The sequence below is a fragment of the Aulonocara sp. 'chitande type north' Nkhata Bay genome, linkage group LG4 (genome assembly GCF_057382095.1).
Source record: "Aulonocara sp. 'chitande type north' Nkhata Bay isolate Kocher_YH1m ecotype deep benthic linkage group LG4, A_spYH_male_GT1.1, whole genome shotgun sequence".
NCBI lineage: Eukaryota > Metazoa > Chordata > Actinopteri > Cichliformes > Cichlidae > Aulonocara > Aulonocara sp. 'chitande type north' Nkhata Bay.
Window position 1 is genome coordinate 29,130,332 of NC_141347.1, and position 7,268 is coordinate 29,137,599.

Genomic DNA, 7,268 nt, shown 5'->3' on the forward strand with positions numbered 1-7,268 from the left:
CCAGCTAGTTGCAAACTTTATCTTTCTGACATTTCTTGCTGGACAAGTAGCGAAAGTGGATTTCTGAAGTGTTTTTGTTCAAAACAACTGTTTACTGGTTCCAAAAGGTCATGGAATTAGGAACAAAATAAAAATAAATGGTAAAAAGCTTGGAAAATGAATTCAATAAGGTCAGTCAGGGCATAAATAATTGTTAGTAAACCACTAGAAGCTTAATAAACATTTGTGATTAGAGCACTTTTAAGCATGAAATTGAAATGTTAATGAAAGCAATAAAGACACACGCATTGCTTTCAGTTCAACAGTCTGGACCTGCAGTCACCTGCTAATGTAACCCACATGTAGATGTTTTAAACAAGTTTCACTTGCTGAGCGTCAGCGCTAAAGATACTTAAAAGTGCCTGACTGTTGGCCTGAATTAGTTGTATGCCGGGGGCTGTGCCCAAAGAACTTCTGCAATCAGGTGGGGAAACGTATGAATACCGTGAATGAAGAAAAAATGGAGTAAAGTCCATGACATTTAAATGTTTCATGCTACATGTGATACAAAATTCTTTCCTTTATTATTTCATCTGTTAAATATTAACATGAATGTAAATATGCAGTAGATAAGTAAGTAATAAGCCCAAAGAACCTGGAATAATGCATATAATTCATACAAAAACGTACTACCATAAAATATCAGTGACTATTGCTGTTTCATTTTGTTTTTTTGTTTTTGTTTGTCTATTACTTTCATACAAAAATGATTTTCTCAGTAAATACTAATAACCGTCTTCCCTAAAACAGTAGCAGAAATGCCTTCAGGGCAGATTACCACCTTCTCGCAAGGTTTAGAAATGCAATTAAAGTTATGAACAAAATTACTCAGCCAAAGTAGATTTGTTTTTGTCTCCTCCAGTTTAAGAACAACCCTCCGATGATAAGTTACTCATCCATTGTCACTGTGATTGCACATCCAGTTCCATGATAAAGAATAAGCTCATTTCAGTTTTGTCATGGACAATGTCACCTGATTTTATGCCGCTGAATCACAACAAAACAGCGATCAAAGTATCCACATAAATCATCACTGACAGGGCATTTAAAAAGAAATATACATTAAAATTTCAGATGCAAACTCATACCGTGCCTTGGCTGTGCGCAGACGTAAGCTTGGCAACAGCACACCCACATCTGGCACCAGATCATCAGTTGCATCTCTGTTTTCTACTTCTATCAGTATATTGATTAATAGTGACATTTTATTTATTTATTTATTTATTTATTTATTTCATAACTGTAATCGCTTTGTGTGCAACAATGTAAACAATAAGCAGCAGAATACAAAACCAGATGGACAGCAGTATGGTGCGTGCGTAACTTCCCTGGCAGTCAGTTTGGATCAGTTATACCTTTCAGCTACATGACTCACCAATTTGGATGAACACACAGAATCAGGATATCATCGAACTCGGATGCGCCACTGGCACAGAGACAAATTTCCTGCTTCTTGGAAACACGCAAAACATTGGCCAGGAATAATCAGCGAGTATGCTCTGCCATTTCTTTCACAATTCACACTGAATGACCTGGAAACATGCTGGTGTTCTTCTCTCCGACGAATAACAATAATATCTACCTATAGTCCTGTTGAGAAGGAGCAGCTATTTCCATGTTTAGTGCTGCAGTTGTTTGTCTGTAACACTGGAAATGAACCGATAAGACAATAGAACTTTTTTGTCATTGAGAGCAAAATGCAACAATCCAACTCAGTCTCCCCGAGAAATGACTCTATAGTCATAATATTCAGCAGTGATATTATGTCATTTTCAGCCCTGATGGCAGCGTATCAGTCGTTCAGTTCACCGCTGTGCTTCAGACTGAAATGTCCCATCAGCTGTTGGAGGGATTACTGTGAAATTTTGTGAAAATAAGGCTCCATCAAGAAAAGAGTGTCTTCTAGCAAAAATGTTGGACCAAGCTAAACTTTTGCTGCAGTGCGATGAGTACTGTACTTTTTCTTTAAATTCTTTAGTTGCATTAATACATTACTTAAAACAAACATTGTCCACGCTTTTCATTGCCTTATAGGTCAAACAAGGCTAGTCAATAATAGGTCAATGACCCCCAACGACCACAGGTTATTTGGGAAAAATCTATGTATGTAATATGCGTATTCCCTGACTGGGTGGCAAGTAGATTCTGAAGATTGTGGTAGTCACTAGGTGAAACTAATCATAAAGAGGTTTAATATATTGCACCAAAAACCTCCTTGATTTGGACACTAGCAGGTTGTTGTGGTCACCCATTATTTGCATAGAAGATACCAATTTGTGCAATACACTCTTTGTCAGAATACACATTTTTAACTAGCAACCAGTGGTTCCCATTAACTGGTCTCTAGACCTGTATGACTAACAGGGGATTTATACTTCTGAGTTGAATCTATACGTAGGTATGTCACAACCTCAAACTCTACCCTAAACCCCTACCCTGATGTGCAGCTTCCAGGAGGTGATACTACACATCACATCAGCACTGCTCACCACTACTGCAATTTGCCTGTTCTGTGCTTTTAATACCTCCCATGCATTTCTGGTTACTTTTTTGTGCCAATTTTTACATTTTTATCAGTAAGAGAGCCTGAACATAAGGGAAAATAATAATAGCCTCAATAGAAGGACTCGCAGCTGTCAGCTAATACCTGTAAGGAGATTGCTGAAACAGAATGGATGCGAGGGAAAGTACAAAGAAGTGGAAAAACTGGGCAAACTTGTTTGCTTACAAAAAAAAAAGAAATCACCACAACAAAGAGTGGGAACTCTAAAAAAAAAAGGTGCATCACTTTACTTGTGGCTATTGTGGCTGGCACCACATTAAAAACGTGGAGCAAAAAACATAAAACACCAAGCAAAAGCATGAGTGCTGGTAATGACATCAGCCACTTACAAAGCTTAGATCTTAGGCTCTACAAATATTTACTACAGAAGTCTAAATCAGCCACAAGGTTTACTAGTGACCTTAAACAACATGTGTCTCCCATTTACATGGGTGTTTTCCATCTGCTTACATACTTTTCCACATACTTTATTTTACGATGGCATTGACTCCTTGTCTTGATCTCCCTCTGTATTTATCTTTCTTCAGTCATAACCAAATGGTTCCGTCTTGTTCTTAATCACAAACTTGGAGTTGTAATGAGCACTTTTTTCCCTAATCAGCGCACAACTGATTGCCACCCCTCTTACAGCAGCTGAAATGCCCTCCATATGAAACAAAACTCTTTCATATGGAGGGCACTGTACTGTAATGGCTTTTCGAAACAACAATGTTAAAACAATCTGTTGTTGTTTGTCGTTTCGTTCCAGTGAGCCGTGACTCATGCTGGCAGCTGCCCTTTAAGAAAAGGACTGGCGCAGGTGTGTATGTATATGTGCGTGTGGGCCGTGTTCGGTGAGCACAGTGATACAGTTCATGTGTGTAAATGTACTCAAAAAATGGGGAGAAAAAGTTGAATTGAAGATGAACATTGTGTTTTCACGTTTTCTGTTTTATGTCTTTATTTATGCAGGGAATGTGAAGAAGAATTGCCTAAAAACGCTCCAGGGCATTAAATAGTGCCACTCTCCAGGCAGCGTGTTGTACAAAATGAATACAGCAGTGTAATATGTGCAGTCATATGCATCTATCAAAAACGTTAGAAATGGCAAATAGCTTAGCATTTTACTTGAAAAAGGTGCATCCCATAGACTATTGCAAGGTGTAATGAATTCATCCGTCATAAGACACAACGACAACAACACGCACAAAAGCAAAAATGTCGGCACATCAAAACTTTCGGTTAAAACACTAGCAGGTGAAGTGACTTGCCCTTTAACCTGGTGTGAAGAGGACTTTTCTGGTTACTGTGAAGAAGGGACAAAAATAATGAATTTACTGAATCGATGAAGTCCTTGATAGTTTAAAGTAAATTTGCCAGAGAATGCTTGGATGAGCATGATGTCATAAAGTTTCATTTGGAGTGAAAAGCTGTTCAAAGTAGTCACCCTATGTTTTGGAGTCCTGCTCGCACAGGTTCACTCATGCTGTGTGGTTTCTGTCATCTCCTGAAGCTTTTGTGGTTTAATTGCCATTCTGTCATAGTTAATGACGATTTCCTCATTCGCTGGCCTGGTTCGTTGCGGGTCTGATTGCTTCTTCCTTAGCAATTCAGAGATGTCTTTGGTTAGACAAATTACAGTTTTCTTGAGGTAAATTCTTACTTACATTGTTTTGGTGCTCTTTTGTGCTCTTGATTTCATGACATTTTGTCCTGGTTTAACTTACTATTGCAATGAGTTTGTTTCAAAATACTTTGGAAACATGCAGCTCTTCTGACATTTGTGTTTCCTATAACAATATTCACAATGCTTCTATTGTTCTAAAAAATCAGACATATTTTAGATTTCAGATTTCATACAATGAGAGGACACTCAGGCCATAAATGTATGCTTTACAGAACTGAAGGCTGGTTTTGACCTGCTGGACCTTACTATGATTCTGGCAGTTTCAGAAATCATCTTGGTTTATAAAGAACAGGAAGTCCACTTCTCATCTAATGAGCATTTCCATATAGAATACCTTATGTTGTTTCATCATGTCTCTTATAGTCTCTGCTGAGACGATATAATTACCACTGCAGAAGATGTTTGCCTGCTGTTGCAGTTTCACGGGGTGCATTTTCAACACCAAAGTGGTCCCCCGGGGTCTTGTCAGTTCATGTGATTGTCATTTGCTTATGGTGATCCTGACACAACAGAGGGAGCAGGCTGAGGGGAGATGGATGCATCATTTATTAGAAGCTGCAAAAATGCATAACTTTTGGCTACTTTCTCCATAGCAAGTTGTGATTTTCAAAAGTCCAGAAATGAAAATGTTCAGGTGTTAAAACTATAAAGAGCAAGTCTGGAGCTCAAGCTGATTTAGCTGCCAATTTTGTCTGCTGCTATTAGCTGTGTTTTCCTGAATTAAATGTGAAGCAACTGTGGCATTATTGACTGAGAAGTCCCATTTCAACACTCAGCAGTGGAAGAATTGTGTTATCACCATGACTGCAAGCTACATAAACTTTCACTCTTGAGTAATAATGCTTTAGATTAATCAGGCAAATCGTGTTGTTGTGTGTGTTTCATCAACACACAGCAAGCCAATACTTGGTCCTTTCCAGGAATGAACTGCCACACTTTGGAAACAGTTTTTTCTTCTTTTCACATCGTGAATGAGGAATTGAATTGGGCTTTAGTGGAGTTCTCAACAATGTACCATAAAATTGAGGCTGTGGGCTCCAGAGCATTCTAGCTTCTTCATTCCAGCAGCAATTGGTCACAAGTGATGAAAATCAGAGCTAAAATGTTCCTAAAACAGACAATCAGTCTACAAAAAAACCTGAAAATATACAAATATGTGAAACTAAAATGTTTAACTGTCCTTGCTCTGTGGAAACATAAATTATGTAAAAGATTATCTATTATGAATTAATGTTTTAAATACATCCTTATGATACTTAATTTTAAATGTTATAAATCTTATAATAACTTTTTTTTTTTTTTTAATCTAAAATCATCTCTAGCCATAACTGGATTATCAACAGGCCTAACAAACACAGACCTAGGAGCCCAAAGAGTCAGACGTTTGGGGGGCAATCTGCAAAACCATCGACTTTCATACCAATTTATCCTCTTCGTTCTTGGGGCTTTTAATTTAGCCAGCTGATATTCAGGCCAAGACTTCCTGTTACACATTGCTCTGACGCAGGAAGTATGGCAGGCATTTCAACTGCCTGTGGCCCATGTTCTTTGGCACCTCATCCTCCCATGCCACTAGATGTGAAATTAAAACCAAACAAGTTCCTCTGAACACGCAGAAAATCAAGCCAAAAAGAAAAACCACTGGTATTAAAAGTCATATTTTTAAAGACGACTAGCATTTTACTGTAATGTTGTTTGGATCTGCTGGGTCAGTAACCAGAAAGCCTGTCAAAAGGCAATATTAATAGTTATTATACCCTTCCATTATATGAACCATCAATACTATGGATGTTTTTCTACAACTTGCTGCTATGATTAACTCACTATATTAGGACTTCTGGGCTTGTTTCACTTCCAACCGCAATCAATGTCTTTTCTCTTTGTTAATGGTCACATGATCCTGAATCGTATTTTTAGCAGCAGAAACATTTACTGCTTTGCTGACATGCTGAATCTGGATTATGTGATAAATTTCTCATGCCTGCTTTAAAAATGGAAAAACACCATTGTCAAGCATTTCATTTTAGTCAGTCAATGAACAATTTATTGCAAAAGGAAGAATTAATGCAGAGCTATTTTAGTCATCTCTCTTCATTAAAAAGAAAGTCCACTACAATTCAGTATTGAAACATGCTATTCCCTTGACTTTCAGAGTGACCTAACTTCATAATGATCCAGTTCTTATGAGTGAGTTTGGATTACTCTTCTGTCTTACAGCTCAAGCAGCAGAGCCACGAATCTCATGAGGACTGTTAAGCTGCTGCATTGGTAGTGATTGTCAGTTAATGACTGTATCCTGAGAGGCTGATATGAAGCCTAGTGGTCAGAAACATTTTGTCATTTTCATACAACTAAAATATAAAAAAAACAAAAAACTATAATTTCCATGCATTGTATTGCTGCATCTAAAAGCATGCAAAGATTTAAAGATTAATTAGTATGCACACTTATTATAAGACTTATTTACCAGCAGAGCAAATGCATTAGACTTTTCAGCAATATTACAAGCTTAAATATCAGTGCTGAGGTCTCCAGCAGTGTGCCATCAAGTCTTTTGGAGCAAACTGACAATAAACCTGCACTGATCATTTATCCAGCCAGACAGACACAGGGGCTTTCTCAGCAGAGGTTAAAATTTTGCTTCATTAGTCATTCTTTTTTCATTAATTCACATTCAAATTGCATCTCCTGTTGAGAAAAACATCCAATTGTTCAACATCAACAAAATGCACCAATTTTTTTTGTCTTTTTGTATGACATAGTCGATTTAACGCGAACATGTTTTAAAAGAAAAGCAACCAAAAATACTGCCTTGGTTTTCAACTAAGCTGCTGCATTTTGTATGGATTTTACTCAAACAACAGTGTCCAACAATACTGGTGGTGTTAGTATCTGAATATATTTTACTGCCTGATTCATAAGCTCTGAGTTGCTGATGTGCTGTAATGGATGAAAATTGATGCTTCATCCGGGATGCCTCCAGAAGAAAGACTAGCATGC